This window comes from Varroa jacobsoni, unplaced genomic scaffold (assembly GCF_002532875.2).
Source record: "Varroa jacobsoni isolate VJ856 unplaced genomic scaffold, vjacob_1.0 scaffold_1419, whole genome shotgun sequence".
NCBI lineage: Eukaryota > Metazoa > Arthropoda > Arachnida > Mesostigmata > Varroidae > Varroa > Varroa jacobsoni.
The window spans coordinates 76,340-93,567 of record NW_019214321.1 but is presented as its reverse complement, the minus strand read 5'-3'; the positions used below and the strand labels follow the sequence as shown (position 1 = coordinate 93,567).

The 17,228-nt window shown below is 45.1% G+C and overlaps 1 protein-coding gene and 1 long non-coding RNA gene across 2 annotated transcripts in view; one reads left to right on the top strand and one right to left on the bottom strand.

Moving 5' to 3' along the window:
• The window catches only part of LOC111269823 (integrin alpha-PS1), a 130,069-nt gene that overhangs the window by 106,660 nt on the left and 6,181 nt on the right, over positions 1 to 17,228 (bottom strand). The gene's annotated exons all lie outside the window — the stretch shown is intronic.
• On the top strand, positions 11,118 to 15,831 carry LOC147752199 (uncharacterized). Its single transcript, XR_015314707.1, has 3 exons — positions 11,118 to 12,670; positions 12,914 to 14,033; positions 15,327 to 15,831. It is a non-coding gene; the product is annotated as an uncharacterized LOC147752199 (long non-coding RNA).

The window sequence follows — 17,228 nt, the reverse complement described above, 5'->3', positions numbered from 1 at the left end:
ACCAAACACTTATCCATGCTGGGCAGCCCACGGCTTCGGCCGTCGAGGATCAGCGTCACGAAAAAGCCAAATGGCGCGATACAATATGGAAACTAAGTGGCTTGCCGACGTACGAACGTCGCTATATTAATATAATCTGTTCGCACTCGATAGGGTGCTATTATGTAGTACACTCGCGGCGGCGCGCTGTGATGGACATCCTTATTATTGAAAAATTCAATCCCAGATAGCTGTCAATGTGATCCGAGGATGACAGCGGGTACGTTTCACTGATTTTATCTTATAATTTATTTACTTATAAATAATAACAATTTTACGGACAAGCTAGATATCAGTTCGAAATCAAACTGTTTCCATATTATCCCTGTATCATAATCATCATCATTCCATTCATATCCTTTATACGAATTTTTTTAATAGTAGGTCGTGCGCCCAAGCGAATGAGAAGAGTTGCTGGGCCATTGTTTGTTGGATACGAATAGAAGTTGTTCATACGGGGGGACCTAATACGCACGCCATGGTATATGTAGGCAGGGGGTGACGGGTCATTCGCGTTCTGCCTAATATGGTAAACACGTATTGAGACAAACTACGGCTAGAAGGCTCAATGAATCATTATCAAATGATTATTATCGAGGTAGAATAACATCTGTTTTTTTTAAACCATTGACCATCAGATAGTAAAATCTATTGTGAAGACACTTTATTCACTCATGCCGTGGGTGGCTTTGATGCTCTGAAGGACGCTTTACCGTATTTTGGAGGTAGACTAGATTGCGCTTCGGCTCCTTATGGTTGTTATGACCCGTTGCGTATTTATAGCTAACTATTTACCAGATGACCACGTAAAGGATGCTTTGATGTCATCCGCACGACGATAACGAGACCACTGTGTGTTACACATCGAGGAATTCAGTGCCAAATATGTCTGCTTAAACGGCCAATTTTTAATTGAAAACAACAATGGCAATAGCAGGGAACAGACACTTCCGCGTCATATGTCAACAAAGAGTAATATCTTGCTATTAAAGAGGCACAATGGTAAGGCCGAGATACCCGGCCTTCATACCATAGCAGCGTTTATCAATTATTTATCTATCGATCGTTCTCTAGCGAAAGAGACGAATGCGCGCGTGCCAGAAATCTGTTGTTTGCACGTTTTTTCTATTGGGTCCTCGATAAGATGACCTCGGAATGACTCGAAACTTCTGTTCGCGGCAAAAACGCGTCAACAGCAGTTACTACCGGCTTGCAAATAGTCGGAGCCCTCTAAGCCCCTAATCGTCGTCTTAACGCCCGGATTTTAGAAATAGGCTGTTGGGGCTACGTCACTCAGCCGTTATTCAGTTAGCTTAATCGGCTACGACAGCTGTTGGTCGACGTAAATTTAGCCAAATATGCTTCTCTGCCGCTACTGTCAACGCTTGTAACTAATCCACTTTGTTCCATCCTACGAGTTTATTCAATAAATTACGTATAGACTTATGCCAAGTATTATCCATTTAAATATGCTTAGGACTATGCGACAACCCCAGCAGGCCACCTGTTACGTCAGCTTAGCCAAGCTCCCGAGATACCAAAATCTGATTCACAGAAGCGAGTTGCGTCGTCAGTATCGCCTACACTGCCGCAACAGTGGAAGATGGCGTCTATATCACGAACCAGCAAAGTGAAGACGCAGGCTAAACAGCCGCAGTGGGTAGAGGATAGAAATTGCTACGAGTCCAAAAACCTAAAAACGATGAAAACACACAGGAAATTTTCACACGAGTAATGGCATTAATCACAATGGCGTAGCCAACGATGACGGTACGACGAAGCGACTCCACTATAGAGCAAGCAACTGCCCCGCCGCTCTAAACAAAGCCTGATCTTAGCACACCATGGCACAAGTGTTATCCTTCTTTCCATCACCACTGTTCCCTGCTACCGTCGCCTTCGTTGTCCCTCGATCAAAGATGGCCTCCCACGCACCAGGCGAAAATTAAAAGCGATGGCAGAGCGCGAAAAAACTAACAAACGACCGAACGAAGAGCAGGGACCACTAAAGTCTACCACACGAGGTAACACGGCCAACTAAGCATACGTAAGCGACGCTACGCTAGAGGGCAGATGAAGAGCAACGCCAACTGCTACAATGTACATATGATTGCGTTGCTTCTATTTATTGATTGGGTGGATCGCGTGGGATCGGACCGGGCGGTAGATTAGGATCGGTGGCAGGCTGCACGGCAGTGAATAACGGTCAGCCTCTTGCCCATGGGCATGCTAGTCGTTTTGCCGGTTGCTGCTGCTGCTGCTATTCACAAGCGAATTGGCACACACACACACTCACTACGTACATACGCACACACACGTTGAACGGATATTCTAGAACGAAGTTCTATCCGGCGGAAGAAGGACTGCCACCGGCGAATTCTGCGGCCGAAACGACGGTTGTTGCTAATGCCGTTGGTGCTATGGCTTTTGTGGCCGGCGTTCGCGCGCTTTTTCTCACGCGCCAGCAACGCTTCGCGGAGCGAACACTCCGGCTGCCGCAAGCTAGAAACGAATAGACACGTGTCCGTTCTGCCAAATGTCAACGAAAGCCAGCCAGAAGCAAACGGCGGGCGTCGCGGAAATGGAGAGCCGTAATACATGACAGCTTGATACTATAGCTAATGCTGATCTACCATCTTTAACGTAAGGTTGTATGAACAGGGTGCACAGTAAGGTGTCCTCTCGATAAGATGTACCTACTGGAAATCTCTGCCATAACAGTGATTCGCGGTGACGAGCGGCGGTCGCATGACGACAGAGAAGGAATAGCTCTTATCCGGCTATGACATAGTACGCGGTTGACTTAGGTGAAATCAAATCTGCTTAACGTCATGCTGCTCGTAATTGGGTTGTGGTAACGATGACACCACTAATCATTATAATGTAAACATAAATTTCAACAATAAAGTTTTTACTACAAACGACGTCCTTCGACCTTGCTAAAGCTCTTGATCGGCCTTGGTCAGCCTGACACATAGGCACACACGCGCTAATTTATCCACTTATCGCTAGATCGCTCTTTCTTCGATGCGCGGAAATTTTCAGTCTACGGCAGAGTTAGACACTGGACGATACGTGCAGCATCGTCGAAGAACAAAACTGCCAAGTAAATTCACAGTTTGATGCTAACACATATCGATAATACGTCGAGCCGCCCCAGATCACAGGGCCTGGTAACCCCTGGACGGGGACACTGCGGCTGGCAAAATGCTCAACATCGAGTGTCCACTCGCGCGCGCCGCGTGCAGTGACAAACGAAACAGCCAAACTTGGATTCGGATCCTGAAACGTATGCGAACAGAGCTATCAGAAGAAAGAACTCGTTGCTAAGTTGTTGTTGTCGTCGTCTTGTGTGCGATCAGCGACACCAACAGCCACAACGGCAGCTGCCGATTCAATAAATCTCAGAAAAAAAGTTGTGTCAGCGTTTCGCTCTTGCTGTCTTCTGGCGAAGCTTGGCCACCGGCGAAGTTCCCGCGTGCATTGAATATCATGCAATGTTTTCTAGCGATTCTATATTGCAACTCCATTCCTCTTTATGTATTGATCCGTATCGCTAGAAAATGAAAAATATATTTGTACTGATTGACAAAGGTGCGCGAGTAACGCGCATTGTCAAGGATTTCACGATCACTTAGCATGAAATCGTTTAAAAAGAGCTGGCGTCTAATCTTTGCATTCAAGCTTGGGTCTATTAAGCAGCGTGTGTTTGAGGCCATCCCACTGTTGAGATGATACTGCAACAGCAACGATCCGTACCGACTCGGTGGAGGTCTACGTTAAAACAGCGCGTTATTAGCGTTTTCGTTCTTGACATGCGTTTACCAACGCGGATTGAAACATTTCGCCTGTCTGTATCAGTTAGGGCTATTTACAGAGTCATCTCCGTGTCCTCTTAACCGTATCAAAACATTACAGAGCATAGTGGAACAGTCGGAAAAGGGCCTTATCACGCACCGCTATTGGTGTCGTTGGTACCGAAGACTTTGCTCACTGATACAGATCTGTATTCCTTAGATACCGATATCGCCTACGTACGCATTTTCGTCACCTATAAATATCGCCTATTGCTTCCCCAATTTTCAAACACGCAGTACGGGTAGGCGCACGCTAGAATCGGTGGTATTAAGAAGAACCTGATTCAAGTCAAACTGTTAACTGAACTAATATAACTGGAACCGTTTCCACAAGCGCTCAACAAAAAGAAAAGCTGCACCAAACCCAAATCATTGTAACAAAATACAGAACTCGGGAAGCTTTGAATTTCGTAATCCCAACAGGATCGAATCGACATCACCCGAAAGAAACGAAAAATAACCCAAAAGCAAGCTGAAAACAAGAATAAATTAGATATCTTCGATTCTGGTAATGGGTCTTATCCTGGTTTTTTTTTCTCTTTTGGGAAATTCGTACGTAGCTTTTCGTATACAAGCCTTCGAAAAGATCAACGCATGCATTGTATGAAGCATATCGCTCGTGTCCGTTGACGATTGTCCAATGAAAGATTTAGCGGGCCGCTTCGAATACGTCCAATGGAAGCGGGCGTAGCAAAAGGGTCGGTCTGTTTTTACAGAGCCAAGGGGGGATGGTACGTGGGCTCGCCGGGTGAGCGGGCACAAATCTATTCATAAGCTGCTCCATATATAAATATATATATATAACGAAACACATAACCCCAAATACGAATACGCGAGGTTGAGCTCTCCGTTTCATCGATCTCTCTCCGTTTGCGTCCAGACAAGACGTTCAGTGACATTTTTTTCTGCGTTTTTGTTTTTTTTTTCTTACTTGCTTTCTCTTGCCTCTGCCGGACTCAATCTTTGGCCTCCGTCAAAATCATCTAAATCGTAACTATTTTGTGGTCGTTGCTTTTGTCGCTGTCCAATTTCACCCCTCAAACAGAGTTCATGTTCTTCAGGTACATCGCGGCAGGCATCCGAGCCGGTTATCGTGCCATTGCTACTGTTGTTGTTGTTGTTGTTGTTTTTGTCGTTAATTTTGTTGTCCTTCTGGCCCTGCCTCTGTTTCTTGAGACGATCAATAAGCAGATCGTTGTCACTATTTCGCTGAGCGATCTTTGTCTGCTTCTATATCAGCTCTAACAGCAGCGGCGGCAGCCGTAATAGGCACAAAATCGCATCGTTTCCGCTCCTTCCTCTGTGATCTTTCTGCGTTGCACTCCTTTTCATCCTGTTTATTCATCGGGAATAGATGTGCATCCGTTGCCTATTTGTCGTCCACTCGTTCAATCTACACTGGTTACACATAAGGCTTCGATCACTCGGCTACTACTTGGGTTTTGATCGGTGTCTGTTCCATTTACGTTAGAATACACTCGGCTTTATACAGACAGGGACATTCGAAATCGATCTTTAAGCTGCCGCGCCACTAGCAGAACTCTAACGGATAACTGAGAAAAATCCTTTTCCTTCACAAAGCAATTCTGCAATGGCCTTTTTGACTACTTATTTTTCTTTACATTTTCCTTTCCCTCTCACCATTACCAGACGTGTACACGTACGGGAATGGCCAATACCATGGTGATGACAACAACAACAACAACACGAACAACAAAAAGTCGACCAACTATGGATGGTCATGGTGGGTGTCTTCTCGTCATAACCGTTTTTATCGGTCTGTCGCTCACGTTCCCCCCTCGCCGTTTCTGTTGCTTCTACTAAAATTTCATTTTTGTTGGACGTTATTACTGCTCAATCTATTACCAGTGGTCACATCCAATGGTCGTAGACATGAGAGTAATAGCGTCACTAAAATCACCGGTTTACTTGGTGCGGTGACAGTCGAGATTGTTTGCGACAGCAGACCATCCGCCGGGTCAAGAAATGATAGTATTAAATTTCCCACTGCGACTCAGTCAATGATGGTGATTGGGTCTTACGAAATTTGGCGGAAGTACAGGCACCGGCGGCGTCAGCGCGGAAAGCAGCAGTACTAGCGGTGACTGTATATCGTAGTGTTTCATCTAAGCAAATTTTTGTCCATGTTTCTTAACTGATGGACCGATGTTCGTTAAATTTTATGGAAGATGAATCAGCGGCGGAAAAGCTGGCTCGCATGCGTCTACATTTTTTTTCTAGCCGACTACGATTTTTTCCCGCTGTCGTCTGTCGCTGAACTGTCTCGTGCAAGATCTAATGCAGGATCGTCGCCTTATCATCAGCAATAGCGTCTTTATATTTGCTAACAGCAATGGGTAGCAGCAGAGGTGAGTGTGGGGATCCGGTCACACTAGAGGAACCAGGCTCAGAAGGAGGAGTCTATAAAAAATGTTTTAGGATTAAATGGTTATGAAAAGCTCAATTTCGCAGACGCAAAAGATAGGGCATACTGGTAATTTCTCTGGTCGAATCGGGTACTGCGTTATATGAGTTCCCAACCAAAAGTCTTCGGTAGAACTATATAGACAGGTAACAATAACAGTAGCGGGAGCATCGACAACAATGACTACAAGAACACTGATCGGGCAAGATACAAGTAATTTTGTACTCTCCACGCCAGTAAGATAAACCCGCCGTTCGGACACAAGATTGCAGGCGAAACCCCAATTTGCCATCACAGATTCATCGATGTTACTCTCTGACCTGCTATTGCCGGACGGAAAACAAAACGTTTAAGAACGCCAGCTATAATTCTCCGTCTTCCAGTTGAGACGGGCTACGATCTCTCTCGGTCGTTTTCGTCGTCGATTGTGTTTCGCCCGACAGGTTTAGTGCCTTCGCAACATGAGCTGGGGCTTTAACAGCGCGCTTCTAACAAGAAGGGCATTTATGATGCACCATCGGAATCTTCACCAGCATTAACACGGTGCGAACGTCGCTAGCAGCAGAAGTGGCCGCAGCCACAATGATAATAGTGATAGTAAGTAATATTCCGAGTTACCAGCTCGGACCATTTTTACTATTATTTTTATCGGTTATCGACGCTGAAATTGGATTAAATATTATCCTTATTGCTGGGTATATTTCCCGACCGCGTTCCGATACTGTAGATATCTACACGAACATACAATATGCATATATTGGTCAAGTCAACAACCGTCAAATGCATCGTAGCGTTTTCGTCGAAACAAAGGAACACGATTCCAATGACAGAAGAACAAAGCTACCATAACGTAACATAGTCCCATCATCTGATCCAGTAGATGCTGGCGTTTTGGCCAGATAATCGTTTATGCCTGCATGCTCTTGCGTCCCAATCGGGTCTGTATATGAGCGGTACATATAAGTACGGTACGCGTAAAGGTAGTGTAAGGGATTGTTACATGTAGAAATACCGGGATCGTCTCGGTGCACAGTGATCGAGGCGACCGATCGTCACGTAACCGATCGCTCTCTGATACCATCATTATTTAACCATCAAGAACGATATGCTGGCCAGATGAAAATGCTGCTCTACCACTGTGCAAAGCGCTTTCTTTTGCATAGACAAGGCATATTCCTAAGCCCTGGGTAAACTGTGATCTACGTCGCGTATCTGGAAGCCAGAGCAAATTTATGTACGACGTTGGATTCAAAGTGTCCTATGTAACAGTGACGTGGAGGTGAAACACAAACCGGCATTAGCTTTGTGTACAGTTTCTTTTGTTGTTTATTTCAGATAGCCATATTTAATGAACAAAAATCAATCGTGTATATATGTGCATGTGTCGGTGTTTGTACTCGACATGCATTTGATATCCGCTTGATGCTTAGTTAGATTTAGCGGGTCTTGTCGCACGCAATACGTTATTGCTTAGGTCGTTTGGGTATTGCCGGAGGACGGACAGGATGTTCCTAGCTGTCGATTGTTCCGAATCGTTTAATTGTGCGTACCTGAGTAATATCGCATCAGCCATACGTACTTCTGATAAACTATACGATCATCATAGCCATCAGCACGGTCAACTAGACAGAACAGACTAGCGTTAACACGATTGTCTCTGATGAATTTACGCTCCTCACTGGCTGCACAACGTACATCCGTATGCAGATCTAGTAAATGTTAGGTAAAGAATACGCATCAGATCTCGGACAAACTTATTTAACAGTAACATGACATTACTTTCTTTGTTTATGTCTTATTAGCATGTATACATTGAATGCACAGCTGTGGGCTCCTGTGTAAGCAAAACTCACATTTGCATACATCAAGGCGAAAAACATGGTCAATTATATATCTAGCGTAAAAAAGTAATTGTTATCATTATCTTTAATATTATGTTTAGCACTATCTCCACTAGACGTCACTTATAATTTTATTCGCGGCGGTAGCGCGTAATTAGAAAATTAACTTCATAATCCCAATTGGATCAGCCGCCACCTCCTGTAGATGGGCGACCGTGCTTACTCACTGCACGTTTTTCGCCTCCTTCCAATGCTCCGCGCGCCCTTCCTCATCACCATTGCTGTTCATAAAGTTCTCCTGCTGTGCGAAACTATCCGACGAAGTCGCTCTGAAGTCACCCAGAAACTGGGCCTCAAATCATCCGTGTGGGCTGATGTAGTCCCGATTGGCGGCTACGGCGCACACAGGGCCACGCCGAAATGAAACAACGGATTCGATCCGTCAACGCTTGACTAGGTTAGACCACGGATGCAATTCTAGCGAGGAAGAAGAAAAACCAAACACAGCTTCAAAATATACCAAAGGCCATAAACACACTCCAACAGTGAGACACACATCGGAAGGGAACAAACGGAAAATTTGCCTCGTTGCCATTTTATCATGTCCCATACAGACACAACATAGGACAGTGAGAGTAGCTGCAGCGGACAATTTACCCATACGCCAGTGTGGCTTTCTACATAAATATATTTCAACGTGGCATTCTCTAGCTTCAGCTGCTCGTAGCGTAAATCCACCTTAAACCAAGCTTCGAAACAGGAAGCTTCGGAGACGACTGACGGCTTTGCCAAGAGTGGGATCAACGGCAACAACAATGGTATCAAAAGAAACAGTAGCGACGACAAAGAAAATGGTGCAATCTGACGATGGCTACCGAACATAATTACGGCGACGCCTATGGATCCATACCTGCGCACAGACAGACAGAGTGAAAGGTGTACTGAAGTGCCGTACATTTTCCTATTACGGCCACATCATATTACATACATATGTTAACGTCGAAACGGGTGTGTACGTTCGGGAGACATGTGGTCCTGCTTTGCCAATGAGCGTAAATGGCTCGATGCATAGCGTCAAGTGATTACACTTTCCAACGAAAAGTCCGGCTACCTCATGAGCCTCGGGTGGGCCTACAGCTGTGCGGCAGTGTCGGCACTTTATTTGCGCGCAAATCAATGAGATTTATTATAATCCAGAAGCATAAAATAAAATTGGCCAACGAACCGTGGGTTGCTACTGGCTGATGCCTGAAGCGCTGATGGACCGCGAATCGATCCTGTATAGCAATCAAACCGCGTGGCTATGATATGTCGATAAAAATCGCCGTGTTGCTGGCGATAGATGGCTGTTGGCGCGTCCGACGTGTGAGGCAAATCTGGGTGCGAATAAACGAGCGATTATTTCTCTCTCATGTATCTCTATCGTGTATTCTTTGATCGTTCGAGTCTGACGGTTCGTCTCCGACAGGTCGACGGTGTCATAACAATCCGCAATATGCCGTGCACCACGTGCTACTGAATACAAACACATGAACGAACACGGTGAATGGCGGTAACCAACGACGTTAAGAACAACAATAGGTTGCGCGTTGACGGTACGAAATTCGCTGATCCGGTTAGCCAGTAATCAACACGGTGCTCGCTTTATGTAGGCCACAGGAGGGGGCGGTGGCGGCGCCTTGATACGGTGGCAATCTTCTTCTTTCACTGACTTCAGTGTAATCGAAGGGGGCGTCGTCGACGTCGTGTCATCGCTATCGTCATTACCATTGCGAACGTTTTATCGAAGCAGTCGCGTTCGTAGACGATAGTGTCGACAGTAGAAAAAAACTCAAGGTGATTACTTTCCCCGACCTTTCTTTTCTGTTTTCTTCCTCGATCGCATCACAGCCATGTTCATGTCATCAACAATCGGGTACAGATCAGCCGTTGGAAAGATGTGCTACGCCGACTCTAATACGTGCAATAACAGACGAGGTGTACGCGTATCTCTATTTTCGCTAATTTATAGCATAGAGTTAACAGACAAATAGGTACGCTCTACACAAGGTTGGCCGTGCACAAGAAGGAGAGAATTGAACCTATATAGGGCAGTCTCGTAGAATTCAACGATATCAAACCACTAGGTACGCAGTACATATCAAAATAGTTAGTTTTGCATAAGAAATTCTGCTTTTCTCATCAGCCTACGTGTATGTGCTTGTGGGTTCACGCGGATCAATCTGACCTAAGCTCTAGAACGCCGTACCGCTATTCATGTTCACGCCCATGTACAGTCTACGCACGAAAACAAAAATGGAGGAAATACCCGTCCGATGGCGGCGTCGGATCACTTACAGTAGCTATTTTTTACTAGATCTCACCATGCACAGGTGGAAGCACGCATGTAATGAATGGACTAAAAATCAAACAGCACTTCAAAAGTTTGTTAGCTCGCCAATTCGTGTATGAACGGAAAATCTGTCGACAGCTTTCAATGGACGCTGCTATTGCTAAGGCACGATTTAGGAAAAAGTTATTTATAGTAGCAGCATTTTAAACGGATAGTGACATTGTTGTTTTTTCCTTACATAAGTGTATTTATTAGGCAATTACCTATCAATAGGCTTCGTCCTTCTCGTAATCTTTCATCGTAATACGGAGTTATAGTAAACAGCAGACTAACGGCCCTAGGCAGCAGCGTCAGGTGTTCGCGTCGATGCGGTGTCTCCTCCTTCCCTCAAACTTTGTAGTTATTACCGTTTTAAAGCCGCGGCTGTTTCAGTCCTCGGCCTCCGAGAACTTCCAAGAAGTGAGTTACGAAGACGCACGCAAAGACTGCCATCATCGTCGTCGTGCAAACACACACACACACACACGCACGCATGCACCCACCTAAGTACGCCATTGACGCTAACGGAAAGCAATGTCGCTCAAGTAAAACGAGCGTATAAAATCTAATGTTTTCGGCAAATATTTTATTTCTGATAGTGTCATACTGTCACAAACGAGAGCCACGAACAGCAACAACGGCGTTTTCACAGTCGAAGTTCGTGTTTAAGATCTACCAGCTGAACATTCTGCAGCGAAAATATCAAACAAAAGCAGAGCTCCCGTAGAACAGGGTTCAAATTCTCGTCGTGTCAATTTTTAGGAGGAGAGTATTATGGTTACCTTCACAATCGTTCCCGTTTAGAACCGGGCTTGATTGTTGACTTAATGCACGAATTTTTGTTGCTCAGACTGTGTTAATCTGGCTAATATGATCCACTTATATAGTGAAGCAATTGGACGGTTTTCCGCGAAGATCTTTATCATTTCATGCCGTAACCTCACTGAAGTCGCTGCAGACTTGAACTAGTATTTTTCGCAGTGCATTATTACTGCTTATGTAATCGTTGTGTGAATGAAGAACCATGAAGCTAAAGCTATGTGTTGTTTTTTTTAGCGTAACTGTTATTAGCATTTCAGTAATTGTTATTGCGATCGTTGACGGTATGGCTATTCAACCAGTGCAGCGTTAGCAGTAATAACTCGCTCGTCCTACGGCATTTTCCTGGCAAAGACTCACGTCCTAACAGCCTACTGAAGCCCATGTTCCATAGGACTCTGTCGCGACAAAGTAGACACTCGACGAAATCACGTTTATCTCTTGCTGGATAACAAATTTTCTGATTCACCAACCAAAAACTGTTTTGCTCGGGACCATGCTACGCGTCCCTGTCACGAACCCGTGTTTTTTATAAACATAAGTTCTAATTCACAACTGTACTCCGCCAACACAGACTGCCGGAGACTATGGCATTGCAACCAGAACAGTTTCCTTTCTAGCTATTTAATGACCCATTTTTCCCATCTACGAAACGTCCGCCTGGGCGGACACTACTAGTCAAGATTTCTCGCTCTCCTCCAGGAGCAGTTTTAAAACCATCTGATATATTTTTTGACGCGCGTATGTCTCATTTCAAAATCGATAGCTCTTTCGCTTTGTTCTTTTTGTTCTATGACTGTCCCCTCAATCTAATACCCGTCTACGGGCTTTCCGTTCTTTGTTTAAACGCATCAGCGCAGTAAGTGTCTCTATTGCACGAATGATTTTCTGCAAAAAAAAAGAGCCATTATAAGTAAAATCAAAGGTCATTCAAATCGAAATGTAGATTTGTAGATGACCAGGAACTCGTTCCAAATACTGTTATTACTACTATCTCTCAGTGTGAATTTTCTCGTGCGGATCTCGCTCATACATGGTCGTTTCTTTCCGTTATTTTAGAAAGAAAAACGAGAAGACCAACATGGCCATCTTTATATATTCCATGCCACCCAGTCGTTCATTGGTGCCCTCGCAATGTTGCTTTGATCATCAGGGCGGTAGTGATGCTTCTCACTGATGCACGAGCATTTGCTCATCTCCTCTGGCTAAAATTTGAATCTGAGCTACGTTCTGTCCTGAAGTCCGCATTATAGCAGCACCACGTCGCGACGGCAACAGGAGGAGCTCCACCGACGCTGCTCCTGACCACAACAACAGCGTATTTACCACCATTTAAAACATACCCTCTTTTTTTTCTATTTCTGCTGCTACTATTGCTGTCCGATACTCCTAGTCGGCATAGCGGCTGTATATCCTTGTGCGCGCCGGTCGGATGGCTTTCTTCCGTTGCATATGTAGCCACCGCTGGTACCACAGCGCTAATGCTCGTAGCATTGCCGGTGAACTTCGGCTAGCCCTAACGTTTTTCAGCTGTTGTTTCTGCTCTTTCTGTTTCACTTAGCTTAGCCATTGGACGAATGGAGCAGGCCGATGGTACGAGGACTACTCCCTCTCGAAAAGAAAGCGGGCTCCTACGGCTTGAGCGGCATGATGCTTCTCGTCCAACGGCACCGGTTGGCATAGCAACTGTGCTATGATGGTATTTGAGGGTTGGCATGGCTCATGGAACAAGGCGATGTAGCCTACTACAACGGCTATCACTGTGCACGGACGTCACCCTCGCCATTGGCGGTGTTCGTTCCTCCTACAGCGACAATCATCATGAGTTACCATGCACGTGCAACTTCCCGCAACGATATCTCGACTGGACGTACAGCCTCGAGCGTCGTTCCAAGCCAGTGCGATTGTTTACAGTAGAAACTGTATGCAGGTCGGAAGAGGTCCTCCGTCAAAGACGCGTACCTAGGTTAGGTCGCCTTGACGGTCACAGAAGGGAAGCATGATGCTGAGCAGCGCACTCACTTCGCATTCAGGGTCGTTTGAACCGCAAGCATGAAAATGACAGAAAAAAAAAAGGCATTTTAGTAGCGGATAGCTGAAGTTATGCGGCTGCCTTCGCTATGGATCTGGCTGATGCAGTGGTGCCAATGGTGACAGTGCAATGGTGCGGCAATTTCTTCATGCGCAGACAAAACAGCGATCGCAATGGTAGCGTTAATAGAAGAGGCATAAACGACAGAATCCGGCAGCAACCGACAACGAGTGAGCGAATCAAAGCGGCACCACCATTGCCGCCATCAGCCACGAGGGAAGTAGGAATCCCCAGGCAGTGAACACCAGGGTGAACGTCCGCCGTAGGGAGGGGGGTTGTTGTGGTGTTGGAGCATCGCCAGCAGAGCACCGGCAGCATCTGTCTGTTCGCTATTGTCCATCTATTTGCCGCCCTGTACGCGTAAGGCAGCGCGAACTTCTGCAGTAGCAATAGCAGTGGTAGGAAATCGCCGTGTCGGAAGAGCGCTGCAAACACGGCAAAGAAAAATCGAGACTAGAGAAAAGGAGATACTAAAGGAGTATAGCTCGAAGAGGACCGTGTAGAGATTCAGCAAGAACACAACAATAGATAGGCGCAGTCGAATCGGTGGCACCAGCGACAAGCCCCGTTGTGGGGGACAGTTTCATCGGTATGTTGGTTCCTTGTATAGCAATGTTATTTTCCTCGCATTCGTACCTCTAATAGTTGTAGGAGTTATAATGGCGCTTTTCCGACTATAAAATTGCCCAGGGAACTGAACGTAGTTCTTTGGGAAGTTGCAATTGGGAGTTGTGCATGGCGTAGTTGCGTTTCGGCTGTGTCATTTGCCTGGTTGGTTGTGGCTGAAGCAATTTATTCGAACTTACCGTTACCTTAAGTAGTATTTCCGTAGTTGCTCTTGGGTCAGGTACGGCGATCGCGGAGACACGGCGGAGAGATTTCTAGGAACGGGGAATTCCTACGTTCGTGTCGGAACACGCAGAAAACAGTTAACGATTAGTGCTGACTACGACTATAATAATGTGGACGCAGAATGAGTAGCGATAGATAATAAGCGAATAAGGAAATACGCGTCTCGGAATCAGTTTCGTAAGCCTGTTCCGAGTGAAAACATCAGATGTTCTAACGTCAACGAGGTGCATCGAATCAATATGCCATGTTACCATCTTTGTAACTGGTTGTCTTCTAACATAATGGGTTAAAATTTCGGCGTTATTTTACCGTCCCAGTGTTACTTGGCTGAGTGACCAACCTAAGTCCCTACCAGTTATGTACATTGAATATTTCAGTTGTGTGCGACCCAATAGGTCAGTGCCGGGATATTTAGGTGGGAGGGATTCATAAAAATGGTTGCTATGATTTTAAATCGCCTAAATGAACAAGCGCCAGTTTCTTTTGAGGGAGCCACAGGCGAATGCATATATACGTCAAAATACAGTTCTCAACATGATATTAAATAAATAAAACAAAAAAATTATATATAATCTAAAAGCGTTATGGGCTGTAGCAAGTGATAATTTCTATCAAGTTATATATATATAAATATTCCTTTAAATAAATCTGGACTAATACTAAGGGTAGAACGAAATAGGTAATTGCGCCAAGATTAGTTCCCAAGATTTTTTCTCACTGCACGAAGGTTACAGTGCAGACCGGAAAGGCTACGACAGAACACAATAGCCCATCGTTTCCAGTTTGGTTGGTTTTTGACCCACGAAAGTGTAACTTCCATCTTCTGTGTTTACAAATCAGAGATCCGCAGACCTCTGCAACACAGACTTCGCAAGAGGTCAGTGCATCACCGCCGAACTTATCGTCCCTCTGGTAAGGCGAAGAGTAGTGATTTCTGTTGTCAACTTGGCTACGGTAACTTTAGCTATGCATAGGCATGTATTTCTTTGGCGGAGCTGCCTATACTAATGTTGTTGATTCCATCTTGCAGCAGTCTCAAGTTGATTACTTCGGCGAAAAGCGCTTCTGAGTTCGGCCCTTTGCCAGTGAAGGCCGCGAAACAAAGCGCAGAAGGAGCAAATAACAGGCAGTCGCTAGACGTACGTAATTGAAGTTGCTGGCGTGCCGCGCCGGGATCTTGGCTAGCAAAACTTCTCTCATCATAAGAAAATCAAACGTCATCAGAAAATCGCCTTTTTCATTACGAGCTTGATGCGATATAGAGACGTAGCACATGTGTCCACAAGTGCTATGAAATAAGATCGACATCGCGCAGAAGGCTCACTGACAAAATGACCGGTAAATCAGAACAATGACTATACCAACTGCAAAAATATAATGCAAGAAAGAACTAGGGTATATCACGATTGCGCAAGCCATAATACCTGAAAGAAAAAAAAGCCACAGTAGCAATAAACGAATCATCAAATTCGATCGAACTTTATACTTAATGGATACGCCTTTCAGCACGGAGGTTACCGAAGGCACTACTCAGTGAAGCACACGTTACACTTAATGCCGGTCGATACGGCTGTCAATAGTCGCACAACGTAGCCCGATATGGAAAAGTTATCACTGCCCTTAACCAAAACTTGGAAGTTACACAATAACGTCTGGCCGCCAGACTTCTATCAGTCGCTTTTATAATGACTGTTTCAGCTTAGTTTTTATAAATAACCAATATATTATTAGGTATACATTAAGTGAATGAGCGTAAAGTATAAAGTGCATATTTATTTTATATCGAATTAACGATTTCGGTACGACTGAAGATCTTGCCTTTAGCACTAGTACAGCCGTGCTGCACATGTGTTCAACAGTCGTTGACTGGTTCGGACTTGCAGCTACGGAACAAGTTGTCGACGGCCCTTCTCATGCTACGTTGAAGATTCGTAGGTTAAATTCAATTTACGGTACCTGGTTCTTCTTTTTATTGTACAACGATGCGGTCCTGTTGCGGGTTAGCTTAACTAAGCTCGTTGCAGTTTCAAGCATTTCATAATCTGCTCGAAAAAGCGTTATGTATTACAGCTCACATCTAGCAACAAGCTCCTTAAGCATTCCGCTTCCTGTTATCAATAATCAGATTCAATCCAAGCCCCTTACAGGAATCTTTTGCTTCAAATGTCCTCTATATTTCCCATGCGATGGCCGCGTGCTCTTCTTCTAGCACGGGCCATACACATCTGAAACAACGGTACCTCCGAAGCAAAGGACTCAACGAAAATCGAGGCGATTTCAGGCAGTTACTGCTGCTCCTGCTGAGGCCGGCCACGTCCGAAAACTTCACCTACTCGGCCGCTGTCCCCCCCCACAAACCTCCGACAGTCCTTATGCTTAGTCTTCGTCTTTACAACGACAGGTCCGTTGTACGCGCACATCTTCGCCCGTCTAAACAGTTAGATCAATAGAAAGACAACCCGTAATGGCAATATGTAGTAGGCATGCACAATCCACGAATCACTGGCTGGCGCTCATCGCATGGCGAATCGAGTTAAGAAAAGGCAAGCATTTCGCCGCCTGTGTTGTTTCTGTTACTGGACTGGAGACACCGATCTATACACGTATACGAATGTAAAAAGGCAGTAGGGGAGATGACTGTTGAAATTTGCCCTTTTACATATGAAGTAGCCATGTTGATACCGGCAAGCAATGCACAGTGCGCGTATGCCTTAATGACTGAACTGAAAAACAATCAGAACAGCTCGCGGCAGCTATTTTAGCGGGCAATTGACAGCGTATGGTATTAATGGCTGGTTATTTGATGCGTTCCATGCCTAAAGTCTCTCTCAATGCTTTATCAAAAGACGTATAAACATCAATTTCTTTGCTTCCAAAGGTCATTCTAAAGTTACTATTTACAGATGAATTACGTCATACTTCAACTAGCTAC